At 44.1% G+C, this 21482-nt stretch overlaps 1 pseudogene across 1 annotated transcript; it reads right to left on the bottom strand.

Moving 5' to 3' along the window:
* Positions 1-6002: 6002 nt before the first annotated feature.
* On the bottom strand, positions 6003-21250 carry LOC148222517 (protein BUD31 homolog; annotated as a pseudogene). The gene is made up of 3 exons (XR_015805929.1): positions 21163-21250; positions 19914-19976; positions 6003-6667 (listed from the first exon to the last, which is right to left on the bottom strand). The product of XR_015805929.1 is annotated as a protein BUD31 homolog (transcript).
* Positions 21251-21482: the final 232 nt, after the last annotated feature.

The following is a 21482-nucleotide window of genomic DNA, read 5'->3' as shown; positions in this document are numbered from 1 at the left end:
TCTGAGTCTTTGTAATAGGAATTTCAGACTGACAAACCTCTTGTAATAAAACTGTTCTAATAACTTCTTCTGTTTTGCTGGTTGTGCTTCTGGAACTGTCCATGAGCCCAGGAAACTCCAAGCTTAATCTTGGTGGCACCTGTAGACTTACTGTCATGAAAAGTTTTTGTGACTGATACAGCTGATAAATTGCCCTGAGCAAATCAAAACTCTTTATCTAAAAGAACTTCAAATCATCCTCTGGACACTCCCTTAGTTGAAGTGGAACCAGGATGCAGCAGTGAGTGAAAATGCTTTACTCAAGAAGTGTTACTGCTGGTGACACATAAATTAATCATCCTCTCTAAGTGTACTGCCTCATATTCAACTCCACTGTTCTTATAATACAGGATATTTTTAGCTATTTCATTATAATGGAGGAAATTCTCCCCCAGAAGGTAGTAAAAGAGTCTTTCAACAGCATTTAGATTGTGTACTTGCCTCAAGAATTAGTTTGGCTTGTTGTATCTTCATAAAACTTGTAATTCTTGTTTTGCAGGTTTCTCTTTGATATTTAGGCAAAGGATAGTCTTGCAGTTACAGAACAAAAGTGAGGAGCATGACATCTGTTCCTGGCTCAGTACTTCCTAGAGAAAACAAAGGAGACAGAAAGCAAGGTGGAAATACAAAGTCTTTGCACCTCTTGCACACAAGGAAAGTGCAATTTTATGTCAGGTCCACTGTCTGCCCAAAAATACCAGGAGCAATTAGAGAATAGCTGTGCTCAGAGGAGTTCCACTGCCTTCCCAGCTGAAGGTAATCTGTTGTTTCAGAAATATATCTTTCCTTACACAGCCCCTAGAAGTGTTGGGCAAAGAGCCAAATCGTTTTAAGACCAAATAAAACAACAAATGACATTCTGCAGCCCAAGTTGTTGCATTGTTTTCCTCGGAGTGGTTGGAGCTGTGGGTAGAGAACTGGCTGAATGTCATTCTTTTTCTCGTGAGTGTCTACGCTAAATTAGCTATATACAGTCTTCTAGGGCAAAATGGGTCTGGTTGAAGAGAAGCAATCATACTGACTGATTCCTGATGCTTAGTCCATTTTGATTTGTTATAATAGGTGATGAGATTTCCAATAATTACTTACCTAGTGTATATAATAATAGGAGAGTGATGAGTTAGCTCATGACTGTTGCACAGATATCCACATTTACAATCAGGCAAAAAGAACTTCCTTTGCTAACTAAGGACTGCAGCTACACAGTCATCCCTCTTTCTCTAAAGAGATTGAAATCAGCTATTCAGGAAGTCCTGTGGAATAAATAGCCTCACCTTCCATGGTACAAGGGCGGCCCTTCAGCACTCAGTGCCTGGAGCAGCATTGGTGTCCCATGAGAACAGGAAGGTAAAAGTGCAGATGAAGTCACCATGAGGCCATACCCTATAACCAGTGTGGCACAGGCTGAGGTGCTGAGAAAGTGTCCCAATGAAATATCCTTAAAGCATGTTCTGTGACATGGCAAGAACATGCAAACCTCCGTGTGCTGCTCTGTTATTTTTCAAACAACCTATGGGATAATCTGCTGGGTGCCAGCTGTTTGGGATAACTTTTTTACACTATGTTCACTTTCCAGGTGTCATTTCCTTTGGTCACAGGGGCAGTTCAGCACTCAGCCCAATGCTGTGGCTGTTCAGCCGGCTACAGTGTTAAAAATCACGGCAGCATTTGATGGTGTGCCTGGCACTGCAAAGGCCTCTGCTGCAGGATGGCTCTGACACCACACACACCCCAAATATTTTAGGATAGCCTCCAAAACCTGGAGTGCCAGGGGCGCTGTGCCATGAGAACAGCAGAGATGTTTATGTGCATGTTTGTGTTACGTTTATGTGTTGATGGAGTTCTGGTGTCCCTCTAAAATGGGAGATTCGACTAAAGGGGCAGATTTGGTCATTCTGCTGCTTCTGTTTCTGAGCAGTGCCCAGGGTTATCCAGGCCAATGTGGAGCCCCGGTCAGGAGTGGCTGGATTGTCCCCAGAGTGCTGGGCTCGCTGGGGCTGTTATCAGCTGTCTGGCCTCAGGCATCTGCCGCAGTCAATCTGCAGCCCGGGCTCCTCCCTTGCTTCAAATGCTTTTCACACTGCTCCCAGCCACTTACACGAGTGATTCCAAAATTTGAGTTTCACTAATGAGGAATCAGTGACCGAAAATCTCTATGCAGTGTTTATTGCAAATGCAATAAAAAATATCAATTATTAATTTAACATGATTGGACTCAATGAGCCCAGGCATTCCATGATGCTGATGACACCAGTTGAATGCTTGTGCCATTCTGTCTACTTTGGCAGGGCGTCTCCTGAGCTGTGACTGCAGAGGAGGATCAGATTCCACAACTAAACCTTGTCTATGCTGGACAATCCTACTGGGCTGGATCAAATGGATTTTGGAGCCTCCACTTGAGCTTTCATAACCAGCCCATCTTGTATCAGTGTGTGTTTGACATCACTCTGCTGTACCTGGACACCAAAGGCTTTGAGAGGCCATCCCCTCATGACTGTTCCAGTTAACTCTGGGAAGGAAAGAGTGTTAGGGAAAAAGCAGTATGTCAAGAGGGCAGTGGCAGAGCAGAGACATCCCGGTGCTGGAACAGCCTTACCCAGTTTTGCAGAGCTGGAAGCACAGGAAATGGACTAGTCCAGGCTGACTTGACTGAAGAGAGTTCAAGGCAAAGCTGCCTTGTCCTCTCGCACTGCCACAGCTCCCAGCAGCAGGTTCCTAACCTAGTTTGGATGCAGCAATCCTCAGCTGGGATCCAACACTGAAATCAGCCCTTTATCTGTACTTGACCAGGCTCCAAGTGATTTCAGTAAGAGGCTGAGTCAGGACTTGGCTATAGGTGGATCAGAGCCTTTGCAGTTTATTTATTAAATATCTCCCATCTGGTGTCCTGTTTGCAGCCTGCCAAACCAAAAGGGATTAAAACCTTGCCCCCCCCCCCACAACATCTCATTACTGAAGTAATGAGTAGAACTTTTTTTCCTCTCTACATTATTCCTGGAATAAGCTGTCAAGCAAGCAGTTGAGCTGTTGCACCTTACCACAACCTTTGCCAAGAAAGATTTAGCAGCATGATAATTTAATGGAAAATATTATAGCCACATTCCTTTCAGACATAAATTCTCTGCAGAAAGATAGATATCTAATGGGGGAAAATCTGTGTTAATATTACAGTGGTTTATCTGCTTTATTGTTTTTTCCAGTGAGGTGTTTCACCCAAAATAGTGCAGAGGATATAGGAGAGGTTATAAGTGAGGTTATCCCACCTTGGATTGAAATGTGGATATAAACCTGACAGCATCCTTTCAGCTGCATTAAATAATGCATAGAAGTACAAAAATAATGATGAGAAATACTCTTTAAAAAGAGATGTTCACCTAAAGCTGTGCAAAGCCATGTTAGGGATATGCCTGTCAGGAAGGAACAGTGGGAATAACTCACAGGAGAGGAGAAATTATCTAAGAAATGTAAGCATTGCCAACAACAGAAAGATAACTGAATTCCATGGTAATTTCCACCAAGCAACAAGTGAAAACAATTGGGCTCTACCAACAGAGATGGCAAACAGTTCTGTAGTTCCTAGAATATTTGTACATGCTAAAAATAAGCGTGGCTCACTTTAATTGCATGAGAAACTACAAGCTGAGGATGAGTAAAAGGTCATAAAGAGGTGCTGGCTTGGAGGTAGAAAAGCATAGGAACAGGCATATCACAATTCACAGTTGTGACAAAGGTGTGTGTGAGATATGTGTTAATAGAATTGCTTTAATTATGTTATAGACTCGAAGTTGGAGCAATAATGCAGCTGAGGCAGTTTTAAAGCTTAAAAAATCTCCAGATACTGTGGGGTTCCCCGGCAGTGCAAACATACAGTGTTTGGAATTGTAAAGGTGAAAATTTACAGGTGAAAACTCCTATAAATTGCTCTCACTTTGACTCTTTTCATGTCAACTCCATATAAATTAAATAGAAATGAAACAATTTTCTCCTCCTGATTGTATTATCATAGAATTTTTCAATGCTAAATTTACAACACTAATTCTTATTAACAATATAAAACAATTACAATATTGTTTAAAATTTTCAATGCTAGTTGTTTGATTCAGCCAAATCCAAAAAAATCCTCAGCCTAAATGCTCATGGTAAGTGACAACATCCTAAACATATGAAACAGCTTTTTCTCCTCAGTGCACACAGCTGGGTCCTACTCTTTGCTTGGGATGTTCTCAAATTGTTTTAAGGATTTCTGTCTCAGAAATAAAAATGAGCATTGCAGAACCATACTTAAGTCTTAGAGTTTCACTGGTTTAAGCAAGACTTTTACTTAGGAAGGAACTATCTTCGTTTCCTAGGCTTCTCATTAACATGTATAAAGTTTAACTTAGTGAGCAACAAGCAAAGTCTTGAGTCTCAGAAAAGGATTTATTCATGAGCACATATGGCCTGCTATATAAATGCATAGTTCATAATTCCTAAGAGGTGTGATCTTCTCTGTATAAATAAATAATTTTCTTCTGTTTTCCAGCTTTTTGAATTGATTACTTAAAAAATCTTGTGGTGCATTCATAAGGAATCTAGGAATAGCTCTCTCTGGCACATACACTTAACACTGTCATATAAACTCTGATTTGAATGCAGAAGGGGCTTCCACCCAACTTTTCAGTTGGTGGTCCCCCATGGAACTCACAGGCTCCAAAACAGAAGAGGAGAGCCACGGGTGCTTTGTGCCTGTCCAGTGTTTTCTACGTTTGTTGTTGGGTATTTTTCCACTTAATGGTGTGCAGTTTTTAGGGCTTGTTTTTGTTGCTTTTTCCCTCCTCTTTTTCAAGCACAAGAGTTTTAGGGAGGAGAACAGAGGTGCAGGGACACGGGGCTGTGGGAGGATAGTTTATAAGGATAGTGCAGAAGGCAACTTTCCTCAACGAATTACAGCTATTCTGATTGCCAAGGAGTGGAAACAGTCTTGCCTGCCCAGTGAGGATGGGTGTTGTGATAATTGATAAAAGATTTGTGTTAATCACAAAAGCATTGGGGTTTGTATAAACCAGAATACTAAGCTCTGAAGTGAAGCATGGACACTAGATAATGGAAATTCTATAATAAAATCATTCTGTTTAAAATCACCTTGTTATGTTATATTATGTTATATTATGTTATATTATGTTATATTATGTTATGTTTTCCAAATAAGTTGTACCGGCTACCAGCTTGCAAAATCAGACTTCCCAATAGCCCTTCCTGCCTTTGTCTGATCAATGCTGCCTATATCAAGGACCACACTTCCAGAACTTCTCTGGTGGTTGTCTACAAGGACCAGATGACTATCTGTGACTGATTATCACCCAAAGGCTTTGTGAATTTGTGTAAGGATGTTTATTCAACCACCACTGCTTACCTGGCAAAATTATTTCAGGAAAAAAACCCCAAACATTATTGATGACAACGAGAAACCACAGTCTAAGAAGAGGCTGCAAACCAAGGTTCAGTGGAGCGTGGAGTGGGCAGTGACCCCTCACGTTCCCCAGCGCTGCTTGCTCTGTCTATATCAAATCAAACAACCTAAATTTTGCTGAATATCGAGACTTTTGCCTCTCATTTATAACAGAGTTAGAAAAGAGTAGACTAGCTGGTCATCAGTTAGTTGGAGCTGGAGTCTGCTGGCTGTGCTGAGGGAGGGACATGCAGGTGTTGTGTGAGGGATAGGTTGGGGTTAGCTGGTCATGCAGAAAGAAGAAGGAATATTGCAGAGAGAAGGAGGAAAGGAGTCAGTGCTGTGTGGAGCTGCCTGAGAGAAGGCATGAGAAGTTTTTAAGATAATAAGGGACCGGTGATGGTGTCACTTGTGTCCATCTCGACAACTGCAACACGGAGTGGTGCCCTGGCTTGGCCACTGCAACTCTGTTCTTTTTTTTTTTTTTCAGGAAGGCAAGCTTTATTTTAAAATAAATGGCTACACGAATCCCTACTCCAAAGTCCCTCCCCCCATTTATGCATGATCCAGGTGATCACGGTGCTGCTTTAGTTATTATACAGAAATGTCCCATCACAGAAAGCGGCTGTAATTGCACTCATTGAGGAGGGGAGGAGGACGTCTCTCAGTTTAAAAAACAGGTTTGATGGCAAAAGGCTTCACCCAGAGCAGCCTCTGCATCCACAGTGAGTGCACTCAGTGATTCTGCCCGCTTCCAGCTTGCTTTTGGGGACCCTGCAGATGCAGTTGGTCCCAAAGTTGGTGTCCCGAGTCTGGATGCAGCGCAGGCAGCAGAGGTTCCCACAGCCCTGCTTCTGCCACTTGGCAATCAGGTTTGTCAGCATAGCCCTCCTTGATGCAGTACTCAGAGCTCTCTGCTGATGGCTTTCCTCTTGTCGGAGAGATCAAAGATGTGAGTGTTTTCTGGTGGTGGATCCTGAAGATGGGCCAGAGGCACTCCACCACTTTCCTCTTCCCTTCGTGGGGCTCCGTCTCCTCTCCTCTCATCTTCTGATCCAGCTCGTCCAGCGGGGGCTGGATCAGCTCCCAGCCATCTGGGGGAGGTGTCCTGCTCCTCTTCACTTCGGGAACCAGAGGGCCAAAAGGCAAGGGGAGCTGCCACCACTCCTCAGAATCACACCCGCAGCTCTCCTCTTCTCCCTAGATTATGTACAGCAATTAATCTTAAATTCTTAACTAAGTCCTATAACCTTGAATGTTATCTCCAGAAGTTCTTTAAAGTTTAGAAATAATTAGCTCGCGAAAAAGAAATTTACTGATCAAGCAGCCAGAGTTGTTTTAATCATGCACCTGGATAAGTGCCACAACTCTAGAAATTTTTATATCTAAAAGTGATTGCAGCTAGTAATCTTTAATCTTTCATTATACCTGAATCTACAGTACATAAACTTACAATGGAATTGTCATACCCTTTTTCATCCCTCCAGAAAAATAATTCCGTTCACAGATTGTTTGCAGCTTTATTGTTAATGAGTAAACAAGATTAAGGTCCAATATTGTCAGATTTGGGTAATAGTAAGATATGTTCTGTTAATTTGATTAAGGATGAGTTCTCTTCAGTTGATTTTATTAAGTTAATCTCTGTTAAGTTTGAGTGTTACTGAGTATGGACAATGTAAAGTTTAATTGTTCTTCACTTTAAGCTATTTCCTGTTCTATTCCAATTTTATTGAGATTAATTTTGAGTTCTGTTATGTTTTTATTTAGTGCAACTTAGGTGTTGGTAAAATTACATAAAGTTAAGCCCCAATATTGTTAAATTTTGAGTAAAGTCAAGTTACATTCTATTAATTTGATATCCTTTTAGGGCTGAGTTCTGTTAAAACTCATTTTGTTTTGTCAAAATTAATTTCTACCAAGTTTGAGTGTTGTTTAATCTGAGTTTAGATTTTGTTAATCTTGATTTGAAAGACAGGTGTCTGCTAAGGAAAGCAGGTGCCTCCCTTGGAATGGAAATTATAATTTTGAAATTAAGGGGCTCTAAGGCAGAGATATGAGAACATGAATAAGAGTTCTTTAGAAAGTTCTTAGGAAAATTGAAATAAAATGCAGTAATAGAAAACAACAAAATACTGACAGAACCGGAATACAGCCTGGCACCCCGTCAGTCAGGGGGTCGCTGCATCCTCCTGCAGTGACAGATGTGGTTCTGGTGGAGCAGGGCTCCTGGAGAAGGTGCAGGGATGATGTGGAAAGGCCCCGTTTTCCTCTGGGATCCAGTGGAAAAAGGCTGCTCTGATGTTCCATATCTCAGTTTTTTATCTAGGTAGGAAAGGCTTGGCTCCTTCTTCTGGCTGGAGCATCTCCCAATGGGATGATGGAATTTTATCAGTCACACAATAGGACTTAATGGCTCATTAGCAGAAGATATCTTCTGGAGGAAGGATGGGTTGTGGAACAATAAAGAACACTGCCCCAGCTGTGTTTAACAGATGGCCCATTAGCAGGGGATATTCCTGGTAGTTGTGAGGGATGGGTCATGGAAGAGATAAAGATCACTCCCCCACCTGGTTTTAACAGGTGGTGATAGAACACACACTGCTGCTTACATCTTGCATTGTAAACTAAGACAGTTAAATACTACTTTTCTACATTGTAAGATCTAGAGTTGTTTTATTTTAACAGAGAAGACGACTCTGACTCAGCCGTGAGGACACACTGATTAACACCTGTTTGTACATAAAGAAGATGCAGCATGTTCACCCTTGATTTTTCCAAAGATTCTATTGCTCCTTACAATCTCTGCTGTTTCATCTTCCATACATATCACAGAAGAGTCAGTGACGATTCTCCATTATGGCTGTTATTGATTGTGAGCTGTTTTAGTGTTTTTCTTTGTTTCATTGTACTGTCATAGGTACATGGCTGTTTAGAAAGGATTTATCTCAACTACCTACCGCTGATATATTGATTAAATGATGGGAATTTACTGGTTTTAGAACAGGCATCATTCATAAGATGTTATTACTGTATTTATAGCCGGCTTCTTACATGCTTTACCATCTCCTTGTGTAATAATCTAAAGGGCACACACATCATTTCAGGATCCTTCTTTTTTGTTCTCTAGCTGCTTATGCATCTCTTAGCCCAGGTCAGCTCTCTGGCTAGTCCCTGCACTGGCTCTATGGTTTCACCCAATGCTGTCTCATCATTTTAAGTATTTTTCAGAGTTCCAAGGATATATATCTGAGCTTCACTGGAAGCCTCCTCTGAACTACTACTCCTGTGGTTTTCCCCAGTTATTATTACAGAAGGACTCCAGCAGTTTGCTGTGTTTGAAGCATCTCTATCCTGAAGGAAACTTCGGAGGGATCCAACTGCTAGGTGGTTTGATTAGACTTTAACCCCGAAGCCTTTACTCATAACTGCTATTCTTAAAGCCTTGTTTTAAAATATATTTAGGGGATTCCCTCCCAGCTGGAGCTTGGGCAGTAGCCAAGCCTTGGCTCTACCTGGATGGAGAATTTGCCAATAAACCCAGATGTTTTCTACTTCAAAACTAGATTCAAGTCACTTTGACTTGGCAATTTGACCCTTTATATGTGACAGATGAATTATTTTTAGAGTGAGCTTGGGAATTATTATCTGGAAATAATTATTATCCAAGTCCTCACTGAATTGAGATTTGTCAGCTGTTTACAGACTCTGGGGTGTTGGTACAGTATTACAGTGATTAATAATCATCCAATTTCATATGTGTTATTAATTATGTGTATTATCTGAAATCTTCCTAATTGTTGTACCTGACTTATTCCTGATTGCTGTCAGTTTCTTGTTTCACTACAAATACTGTTTTGTTTTGTTATTCCTTTCATTTTCTTAGCAAGAGTCATGCATGCTGCTTTCAAAACATAAAGAAAGGGAAATTAGCTCCTAAAGAAGTCTGAATAATGCAATATTTATAAAAAAAAATTGTAAAGGTTTTTAGGTAAGGGCCCTCAAGCGAATGTGCAATGGCAAGGCCTAATTAATTAATTAACTTAAGGAGAAGATATGCCTGTGTTGTATCATCAACCTGTTCATTGGATCAGACACTGATCACCTCTGAAAAAATGAGAAGTGAGAAGAGAAATAACCTAATCACCATGCAGCCTTCATGGCCAGGACAGGAACAGAAGTTGGACTGCCAAGACACGGCTGTGTCTGCAAACTACAGAGGCAATTTGCCAACAAAAGCCTTATGTCATCACCACGGTACAGTGTTCCTACTAACCTTCTCCAGTTATTCCCTGTTCCAGGATCCAGGAGCACATTCAGTGATGTCAAAGATCAGCATTTCCAGCTAATGGACTATGTGGACTTTAAAACAATGCTCATTTATTTCCATTTCCCTAGGAGACATTGGACATTATTCTTTTGTTTTCTCATGCTGTGAAGCCCCGTGTCAGTGACATGAGAGAATTTGCTAAGTTTTGTTGCTAAGTTAAGTTTAGTAATCGATCTTTTATGTATCTTATCCCATATCTAATCAGTGATAACCTTAGTGAGATAATACCCTCACAAGGGTGAGCTGTTTTAACATCAGAACATCTGAGCCTTTTTTAAATTAACAAAAAGGGGGAGATGTCATAGGCAGGTAAAAGAAAGGCCTGAAATCAGGCCTGGCTCTGCTGAATTGCCAAAGCTGGCCTGTCACTTCTTCCAAGTGCAGTTACAATTCCCATGTGAAGCTATTTTGAGAGTGAGAGCTCGTTAACACAACAATCTATTCTGAGGGTGACAAACAAATGCACCTGCAACAATAAGGGATTTGTCCCATGAGAACCAGTAGAAAAAAATATGTAAACTAATTAAAAATACAGGAGTTTGATAGATATACAAAACACCATGTACACACTAATAAACTAGGTGTAAATGTATTGTCAGCCAATCAAATATGACACAGTGCTTTCTGATAACCCTACAAAATATGACCTATACAATAAAGATTCAGCTTTCTACATGAAGCACATGGAGTCTTGGCTGATTTATTCCAACACTTGATGACTTTTCAATTAAAAAATAGTGATTTTTGGAGATCTTAAGGACTGATGAAGGAATCAGAGTAAATCCAAGTCTTTTGGCACATGTGGAAATGCTGTTTGAATTACCCCCTGCATGAGCAACGAGACTTCACTTTAAAGGCATTTTTCCCCCAGTGCTTCATGATTATTTGCCCAATTTTACATCACTTTGGGTATCAAAGAATCATAGACTGATTAAGCTTGGGAGAGCCCTTCAGGATCATGAAGTCCAACCATTAACCCAGGGCTGGCACGGCCACCACTGCTCCAAATCCCCAGCTGCCACATCCCCAGAAGGAGATAAGCAGGGCTTGGTAGATTTGCAGAGTTTATCAAATTGTGTGTATGGGCTTCAGAGCTGCAGCCACTGGGCTTTCAAAACATCCCTAATTCCCCGTGGATGATACAAAATATATTATATAGGGCTGCTCTGGAATTCATGAAAACACGATAAAAGCAGATAAGAGTCACCTAAGAGAAGGCTGGCATTTGGTTCCAGCCTTTGTTATTCAATAAAATGGAGTATAAAGCCTGTCACTGCTTAGAAGTATGGCTTGTTTTTCCTCACTGCCATCCTATTTTGATAATATAGTAGTTAAATATGCAGTAACTCATCTGAGACTCATATTATTAATATTATCACCAGCATCATCAGGCATGCTTCATATTAAAGTCTTCTTTGAAAAATTCTTCCTTTAAGATTCAGGCAGCTAGAAGTCTACTCGTCATTATATCATAAATATCTGTCTCCAAGGTTAGTCACACTAATGAAAGGAGTCATCTAGAAGGATGTTTTATCCATGGGAGCCTGAAAATGGCACAATACTGGTATCTAATAGAAGATAAGGAAAAGGAGGTTGTGTGTGAAATTAGGAAAAAAATCAGCTGTCCCTGAAAACTGAAGAATAAATAGAGTTATTTGATTTTTTTTTCTTTACAGAAGGAAGACGTTATTTTTCAGAAATTATCACTTGTTTTTGTCTTCAGTGTATACCAGGATAAAACACATTATCTTCTCTGGCCGTGGTTATTTTCCTGGAAGCAGCTCTCAGCCAGCTTCAAACTGGGAAAAGTGATAGAAGCAAGAACAAATGGAAAGTACCTCAAGAATGTGTTTGCATGTTTGGAGTTGGGAATGACCTTGGGTGTTGGCTGCTGCCTCTATTGTTCCCAGGGTTCAGCAGTGAGTAACGTTGACACTGCAGCGTTCAGAAACAAACACACTCATTAGCCAACCTGATGAGCAGGTTTGTGGGCAGGGAACTCCACTGAGTAATGGGAGCTCGGGGTGTTGGGGTGGAAACAAGACCTGAGCTGCAGGGAACGTGTTGTGGGGTGGCTGGAGCTCCCTGCTGTGGCTCTGCTGGGGTCACTGGCCTGATGGCTCCCAAAAAGTGGGTCTGGGCAGCTTTCCAAGCTGAAGGAAGAACTTAAGCAAACAGCTCCTCGTTCCTCACCTGCTGGCCATGGGGATCTCTTCCCCTGTTGGGGTATACAGGGAATGTCTGAGCCCACTCCCTTACATTTTCATTTCATGAAATGGAACCTCCTGCTACAAAGGCAGGAAGGGGGCTTTGGGCCAGTCCATTAGTGCTGGTGAATAAAATTGTAAATTCTTCCTCATACCTGAGCACTGCTACAACTGTTGAGTGTTGGTGAAGCGTGTGAATTCCAAGAAAAAACTCATCCAGAAAACACGGTTATTAGAATATGTTAGAACACAGATCAAAACTGGGACATGCTAGGGTTAAGTTTGTTTTTACAACCTTAGTTTAGGAGCCTTGTGGACAGAATTACAACAGCCCTCAGTGAATAGTTCAGTGCTGCTTTTTCCCTGCCTCCTTGGAGTCAATCAGGATTGTTTGCTAATGGAGCATTTACCTTGTTGGAAGAGCTGGGAGATGCACAGACAGACTACAGGAAGGGGAAAGGACAATTCCATGGCTCAGAAAACCAAAGCTTGTCCAGGGTAGCTGAATTCTGTCCTTGTCTGTGTGACAGATGTCAGGTGTGATGCCACACAGGTCACAGAACCTTTCCCAGGTGGTTCAATGTGTATGTGCCATTTGGAACTCCATTTCCAGGGGCTCTGTGTGTGAGACACTCAGGAGTCAGAAATGAACAGAACTGTCAGCAGCTCCTAACCCTGAAGCACAGGAGCCCTGGAGTTATCAGGAAAAAAGTCACAGGAACTTCCTCTGAGCCAAGGGGCATCACTGGAAATCGCTGAATCAGTTTTATTTGGTTGCCTCAATGTTAACTGAGTGTGTGGCTCACCAGGTGGGGGGTTACATTCATCTTAAAAAATGTATGAAAATGATTAAAATTTGGGAGAGTCCTGAGCAACCCACCCAAGATTCTTCCAGAAGAAAACAAGGTAAATAATCCATAGTGCTCCGTCAGTCTTTGGACTGCCTCTAGAGACAGGAAAGCATGGGAATTCTGCCCTTCCAGTTTTAAAAAGTGGGACACTGGTATAACACAGACTAAACAATGAGGTTTTAGGGAATGTAACAAAGTTCCCACAGCAGTGTCTCCGTGCTGATCATTCCTCTGAAACAGGGGCTGCCCCAGTGCATTTCTGCCAGCACACATCCTAAAAACCCTTTAGATGTGTGTCCTGCAGCCACAGGCAGTGCTCAGCTTTCTGTCTGCTTGCCCATCCCACTGTTGGATCCGAGTGTCCTGATGTTTATTCTACATCCTAGCCATGCCTTTGGCATTCACTGCAGCCCAGGGGATGGAGGGGAGCCGTGCCAAGCCCTGGGTGCTCAGCTGGCAGGGGAAAGCTCCACCTGTGCCATCCCCGGGAGTGGCCCTGGGCACAGTCCCAGCCTGGGCATGTCCCTGCTCCTCCTCCCCACCTCCAGCTCCCTGGGAGCCCAATCTCAGTGCACAGAGAGCTGGCAGCAGCAGCAGCCGCTTCAGGGGCTCCAGCTGGGGGGACCCACCTGGGCTGGGCAGTGGAGATCAGTGCTCACAGCCAGGAGTCCTCTGTGAACCTCTCATTGCCCACTCTGCTGTGGGGAACTCACAGCCTGCAAAACTCCCACGTTTTGCTTTGTTTCCCTTTCTTTTTAAAGAATAACTCGATAGAAAAATTATTCTATCCACAAGTAATTATTGTGGAGTACTTGGAGACTCGTTAGATGAACTGCACATCAGTGATGCCCTGTCTTGGTGTTACAGTACAAGTGGAAACACAGGCTCCTTGGCAGTACTAAACTTGTCAAAATCCAATCTGAAACTCCTGGTTTGTTTTTCTATTTGACATCTCTCTTTCTGGGTTTTACACAGAAACTCAGGGAAAAATACTTGTGGAAAAAGAGTGAATGAAAACCGATAAAAGGTGTTAAGCAGAGCCAGGGGAATCCCTCTCCATAAATCAGCATCCTCTTGTTCTTGCTCTGAGAACAAGACCACTGTCCCTGTCATGCCTTTACTTTTGTGTCAAGCAATCTATTTCTAAAACAAAAGAGGATACTGAGATAAAGACTTTCTTTAACCACTCACTGGCTTCCCCATCTCGAATAAATTTAAACAAACTAAAATCACATCCTGTTTTTTAGAGAGTTCTCTTAAAACACAATCCAGCTTCTTTTCATTATTATATCCTAGAAAGCCACTGCTCTAGTTTTGCACTTGGGAGTGTGACTGGGTCAGGGGAGTGATTCTATATTTGAATAATGACCAGGCAGAACCCCGTGGTGCAAGAGGTGACAGTGGTCCATGAAATCCAGAAAGTGCAAGGGCCCTTTTCACCCTGTTTGTACCTCAGAGAGCGGGCTGTGTGAATTCCAACAGATCCCATTTCAAGTTAACTCCATATTTATACTCCTGGTGCTCATCTGCTCCACTGAGAAAAGATCATCTGAAAAATGTGATGCCTGTTAAAAGCAGCTAAAAGGCTCATTCAGCTCATCAAGTGAAGCAAGCAGAAAGCTGCTGGCAGGAGCAACAGCTGTATGCCTGACCTCTCCCCATTGCCCCTTTTCCCTGTCTGCACTCAGGACCAGGCTCAGGCATTCCTGGGAGCCGTGTATTTGGAAAAAAGAGAGCTATTTTTATTCACTGTGTGGTTTCTCAGCAGAGAGGTCTTCAGGAATATTTCCTTTCACGTCAATCCCTCTAAACATTTTACAGAGCAGAGTCTGTTCTGGGAAGTCAGTAAATTTGAATTCATGTTTTGAAGTTTTATCATGGCTGCGAATATAACGTGCAGAAGGCAGCCAGCAGGGCTGATGAATAAAGCAAATGCAGGCTCTGTAGTCCTGCTAAAGCTATTACCAGAGTATTTTACATTTTCCATGCACCCAAATTAAACCTTTTACACAAGTAGAGTAATCCAAAACCATCTGGCACTAGAATTTGGGATTTCATAATGCTTTAATGCAAACCATGCGAGCAGGATGTCCACAATGTCTGTGTCAGTGGGTTGAATGAATAGATGTGAAGAAGATGAACTTTGCAATAGTTTGGTCCAGTTTTCATGTGTCCAGTCAGTGCCTACCTTGCACCACTGGGGTTGAGCAGGGATCACCTCTGCACTGTCACCTGACCCCAGGCACTTCTCTGCTCCTGGACATGGAGGAAAATCTGGATCAGAGAGGAGGAGCCCAACTCTGAAGCCAGATGTACAACTCCAGAATGAAGCTAAATAGCCACATGAGTTTTTTCCATCTTGACACTGAAGGACAGCTAGGATTCGTTATATAATAGGTCATCAAAAACCTATTTGGCCCTCAGGATGGGGGAGATGCTCCATCCTCTGCCAGTGCTGTCCTGAGTGCTTTCCCAGCCTCCACTGCAGTTTAACAAGCACTGGGAACAGCAGTGACAAAGGGAACTCGGGATTCCTCAGAATTCAGGGCTCCTCTCTCCTCCTCTCGGGGCTCAGGGGTCCCCAGGGGCGATCAGGCAGACCCTGGCTCTGGGTTCTCAGGAGCAGGGCAGGTCACAGCCAAACCAGCTGCTGACACATTCAGCAGGCACCAACTCTGCCTTCCCTGGCTGCTCCTCTCCAAAATGAGCTACAGGAGGCTTTGCTGGCCCCCTTTACCTTCCCAGGCTCCTTGGGGTCCCAGTCCGTGGATTTTTTTATTCTCCTCTCTGTGTGGATTCTTTATTCTTCCCACACATTTTCTTTGAGGGCACTGCCAGAAGTTCCCTGCACTGCCCACACTGGTCCTGAGGGCAGCACCATTCCTCAGCCATTCCTCAGTTTGGAGCTCCACACTCCCCTGGAAGGAGGTGGATCCTAACGAGATGCATCTCTAATGAGAAAGAATTGGGAGATGCCAGATTCCCCTTGCACTTGGATATGCAGAGTATGGAATGGGCAAATCATGGAATCCCAGAATGGTTTGGGCTGTGTCAGGAAAATTAATCCACAAACACCAGAGGTTTATGTCCAAAAAGGAGACAGAGGAGTCCTTTTTGCTTTATTCGAATAAAGGGAGAGGCCATGGGACATTCCCCTGGGATCTCTCAAATTTTCGGAGGACGCAGCCTCCTTTTTATCCTATTTTCCCGGCCGCATTTCCCTCTCTCTTTCCCCATTGGCTGAGGTACTTGAGAGGCACAGACTTCCCGGAACGCCTGATACCTGAAATTCCCCTCTAATGTATAGCCCTCCCTTTTCATTTTTAATTCTTATAGAGTTCATAGTTCTTCCCCATTGCTTCTTTCATCTTTCAATATCCAATTTCATTTATCAGCAGCCCTACAGTTTGTTTGTAAAGGCAAATATCTCTTTCCATTCATCAATCAGTGGAATCCATCCCATTGTTTCTTTTATCTCTCAGTGCTTGCCTAATCTACAAGCAGATCCACAGCTCGTTTGTAAAGACAAATTCAACATTCCTCTCAGCTGGAGGGGACCTCAAAGCCCATCCAGTGCCACCCCTGCCATGGCAGGGACACCTCCCACTGTCCCAGGTGCTCCCAGCCCCAGTGTCCAGCCTGGCCTGGGACACTGCCAGGGATCCAGGGGCAGCCACAGCTGCTCTGGGCACTGTGCCCACCCTCACAGGGAGGAATTTCTCCTTAACATCTGGTCTAAACTCTTCATCAGTGGGAAGCCATTCCCCCTTGTCACTCCATCCTTGTAAACTCTCTCCATGTTTCCTGTAGCTCCCTTCAGGCAATGGAAGGGCACAATTTGGTTATCCCAGCTTCTCTTCTCCAGGTGAACATTCCCAGTAGTCTCAGCCTTTGCTCACAGGAGAGCTGCTCCAGCCCTCGGAGCATCCTGCTGTCCCTGAATGGAACAGACAGCTCTGCCTTGGCAGGGTGGAGCACCAGAGCACAGGACTCACCTGGCACCAAGCCTTTCTAGACAACATTTTAAATTAAAAAACCCGGTAACGGTGCCAGTGAAATAATCACAGCAATTACATTTATTTTGGAATGGCAGGACTGAAACCCTTATGGCAATGGGAAGCCAGGAGAGCTGGAGAGGGACTGGGGACAAGGGATGGAGGGACAGGACACAGGGAATGGCTCCCACTGCCAGAGGGCAGGGATGGGTGGGATATTGGATGAAATTGTTCCCTGGCAGGGTGGGCAGGCCCTGGCACAGGGTGCCCAGAGCAGCTGTGGCTGCCCCTGGATCCCTGGCAGTGTCCCATTTGGGGTTGGAGCAGCCTGGGACAGTGGGAGGTGTCCCTGCCATGGCAGGGGTGGCACTGGGTGGGCTTTGAGGTCCCTCCCGACCCAAACCAGTCTGGGATTCTGTGATTCTATATCAGCAGTCAGTACATTTTCAATTATATAGTGACCTCACCAGCAATGTTTACTGGTAATTTAGCAGTTACTTTGTTCCAAAGTGATTATAAATTCCGTCTGTCAAATGAACAACTTGGAGTATTTTGCAATTCTCTCTTTATAAAGCTGTCTTTCCATATGTTCGAGCACACAAATAACAGCCGGTTTGTCCCTGCTGCCAGGGGTGGCTCGGGACAGACAAATAAATCAGTTTTTGGGGCTGGGAATGCCCGAGTCCACCACGAGAGGGAGGACGTGCCCTGTGCCACGCTGGAATTCCAGCAGGGAGCTCCAGCCTGCAGCAAAGGCACACTCGTTTACACTGAGATTCTATTTTAAATCAGTGCAGCCAAAATCGGTGCAAGATGTTGGCTGACATTTGTAGTCGAGTGTAAGAATAGCTTATTTTGGGTTGCCATAAACACATCCCAAGCTGACATAAACTAAACTAAGAGCCTTTACAAAGTGTTTATACCAGTTTCACTGGGCTGGTTGGAACCTCCGTGGGAGATGAACCAGTGGGACCTTTGTGTTTGGATAAACACTGAGCCTGAAATACACTAATTTAGCTCAGAATGGGAATGAAAACTCTGGTTTATCTTAGAAGTAAACGGTGCACTGTATTCAGCAGCAGCTTCACAGAAAGTCCTTCTCGAAGAAGAGAATCCTCATCTGTATTTGATTGTTTCTTTTTGAATATTTTGCATTAATTTTTGTTGTTGGTTCTGCTTCCAGACAATCTCTTACCACTGGGGCATTCTATGAATGCAGCCACACGTCTGAGGCAAGGGGGAAAAGATGTCCCAGCACTTGGCTGCTTGAGAACTTCGTGTTAAAATCAAAATTAGCAGCAGAAGAATTTACTGAGGATTTGTTTCAAGGATGGTGCTGAGGTTTGTTTGCTCGGCTGCAGGGGGAAATCACTGTTTGGAGTGGTTCAGGTTTGAGATGTCTGGATCTGTACAATAACTTCTGAATATTTTTCCCATCCCTTGCTTCTCTCAGTTAAGATCACCTCGTTCCTCCCTTTCACACACTTCCTCCTGGGCTTTGTAATCTCCATTGCCCCAAGGAAATGCAGCTGTCATGATGGTTCACAGATCAAAATTCAGCCTTTAATGTAGCTGAGGCTTGATCCATTAACCACTTTGAAGATTATGACCAAAGCCTGTAGCTGGCATCTGAAATATGAGACTTCAGCAGGAGTTAATGAGGCCCAGGGAAGCTGCACAGCAGCTCTGCTGTCCTGAGCAGGGAACTGGGGAGAGACAAAAGCAGCCAGCACTGCAGCAGGAGGGGCAGCAGGGCCAAGGAGAGCCTCAGACACCCCAAGCAAGGTCAAAAATCAGTACATTCAGAAGTAAGGAGGGATTTCTTGGCTACAATATTAAACAGACATGGAAAGGAGCAAAGTCTGGAGACAGGAGTGACATGGCTGTGCTGAGATTCCCAAGGCAGGCAGCAGCAGCCAGAGGGATCAGGAGTCACTGAGAGCAGTGGGGACACAGGAGAGGCTGTCCTGAAGAAGAAGGATGCACAGTGAGATTCCCAGGATGATACACAGTGAGATTCCCAGGGATGATACACAGTGAGATTCCCAGGATAATACACAGTGAGATTCCCAGGGATACACAGTGAGATTCCCAGGATGAAGCACAGTGACATTCCCAGGATGCACAGTGACATTCCCAGGGATTAAGCACAGTGACATTCCCAGGGATGAAGCACAGTGACATTGCCAGGATGAAGCACATTGAGATTCCCAGGGATGAAGCACAGTGACATTCCCAGGATGAAGCACATTGAGGTTCCCAGGATGAAGCACATTGAGATTCCCAGGATGATGCACAGTGACATTCCCAGGATGAAGCACAGTGACATTCCCAGGGATGAAGCACAGTGACATTCCCAGGATGAAGCACAGGAGGAAGGCTCTGGTGATATCAATGGCAATAATCTGATTTATGCTCCCTTGGTCCTGTCAGCTGAGAGGGGATGCAGGGAAATGTCCCACACTGAGCTGGGATGGAGCACTGGCATCCCTGTGCTCAGATCTGGGAGTTTCTTTTGAGTGAAGAAAGAGCTCCAGTTCTTAAAACTCCTGTTAAAATTTGTCATGTTGACCAGCACAGCCCTAGAGAGCCAAAGGTGAACCTACTGTTTTCCTGAGCTGCAGGAGAAAATGAGCAAGAAGGAGCCACCCACAGCATCAATTAAACAGGATTCATTTCACATCAGCTTAGGGAGAGTTGCTAAGATCAAGTATCCACCAGAAATAGTCCAAAATGTTTCCACTGAATCAACATTTTCTGATGGAAAACTCAGAATATTCTGTGATTCTGTCCTGTCTGGAAACGTTGCAGCATCTCACATTGTTACATTCAAAGTACCAGTTGCCATTTCTCCATTCCACAAATACCAAATGCTCACAATTGCTGCCTTTTTGAGTTTATTATAATTCTAAATATGATCCTGCTGTGACCCATTGGAACAGAGCAAATGGCAGAAAATGTAAATTGACAAAACTTGGAGATTTAGGAATTCGAATTATTCCCTTCAGTGTATAATTCAGGCTCCCATTACAAAGATAACTTAACATTTTCTTTTCAAATACTCACCTCTACTTGTGATCTTCCCCAGCTGAATAAACATATTTCCATCTGAATAGTAAAGAAAACAGCCTAAAAAGAAAAACGATTAGTCAAGGTTTTGTATTTTCAGTTGGGTAATATATTCATGAACAACCAAATTTTTACCAGCTGGCACAGTGAAAATGGAGATGGCCTTGTTCATACAACTGATCCCAAATTATTCTTCAGCCTTCCCCACCGAGTCAGGCAGGATTCAAACAAGGCACGTCCTCCCCCGACTGATAATGAGCAATTTTTCTGTGATGGGAGGAGCACAGAGCCTGAGCTTCAAGGAATTTCTTTCCAGTTCTATGCCCTGATCTGGGCAACCCAATGGATGAGCTCAGTCTCAGTTGTAGTGAATGAATTAATGAGCAGAGCAGGTTCACAGCAGGTTGTCAGTGCCAGAACAATTACATCACAGCCAGGCCCTCCCTGACCTTCTGTGCAGGGGACAGCTCCCACATGACTTCCAAGAATTCAAACTCCAGTGTTGAATTGGATATTAACTGCTGGTATTTTGGTTTGAGCAGGTGTTTCTTTGGTTTCAGTGTTTGCAGCTCACTGCTGGATCAGCTGTGGCTGGGGAGCAAAATGGGAAATGTGGCTCCATTTGGCATTGTGACTTTTGGGAATTTTTACTTCTTTAGCGGCCGAGGTTTAGGTGAGAGCTGTAAATGTTTGTGTTGTTCCCCAGGCCTCGGCCCCTGGGTCATGACAAAAACATCCTCAGGGTCATGGAGTGGGCAGCTGGAGGGGCAGGGCTGCCCTAGAGCAGCATCTGTGTCCCTGCAGCAGCACAGCCCCTGGTGCCACCGGGCTGGCTCAGCCCCACAGGCTCCAAACCCACCCCAACCCTGCAGTGCCCATTGCAGGTGCAGCTGTGCCCAGTGATGCACTGCAGCACCCCACACCCTCCCCAGCCCCCATGCACACTGGGCTTCACCCATTGCATTGGCTGCAGGAGCTCCCACTCGTCCTTGATGTCCTTGCAGTTGGAATGTTTAGCCCAGAGCCAGGACATGCCAGCTCCAGCGCTCCCTTACACCCTGAGCTCAGCACCGGGGCTGGGACTGCTTTGCTTTTGTTTGCTTAAGCATTAACGAGCCTTTGTGATGCAGGATTTGAGTAAAGGAGAGAAAGAGCCACTGACAGAGAGAGTGAAAGAGTGACTTCAGATGCTGAACCCCTGAGCCCCTCCATCCCCCCTGCCACTGCCATTATTGTCCCCTCTCACAGCCAGCAGAGGAGTTTGCTGCTGCAGCTGCTCGGATGCCCCCATGCTCCTCTGCCTCTGCAGGTATTTGTTTCTAGCTGCCTGCAGATATTTTACAGGACAATTCCCTGCAGGGCAGCAGGGAAATTATTGTTAACTCTTCCCAGTCCAGTGTGTAATCTGGGAGTCAGGCAGAAATCTTGGATTAATACCAGAATGTCAGTGTTTTGTGCAGGAGCTCTGACAACCAAACCCTCTGGAGCATCAAGCAAGGCCCCTGGCATTCTGGATGCTGCCTGTGAGAACACTTGGGAAGTTGGCACTTGCAGGATTTGCCCTCC

The sequence above is a fragment of the Sturnus vulgaris genome, chromosome 11 (genome assembly GCF_052056855.1).
Source record: "Sturnus vulgaris isolate bStuVul1 chromosome 11, bStuVul1.hap1, whole genome shotgun sequence".
NCBI classification, from domain to species: Eukaryota; Metazoa; Chordata; class Aves; order Passeriformes; family Sturnidae; genus Sturnus; species Sturnus vulgaris.
This window is presented reverse-complemented; position numbering and strand designations above follow the sequence as displayed.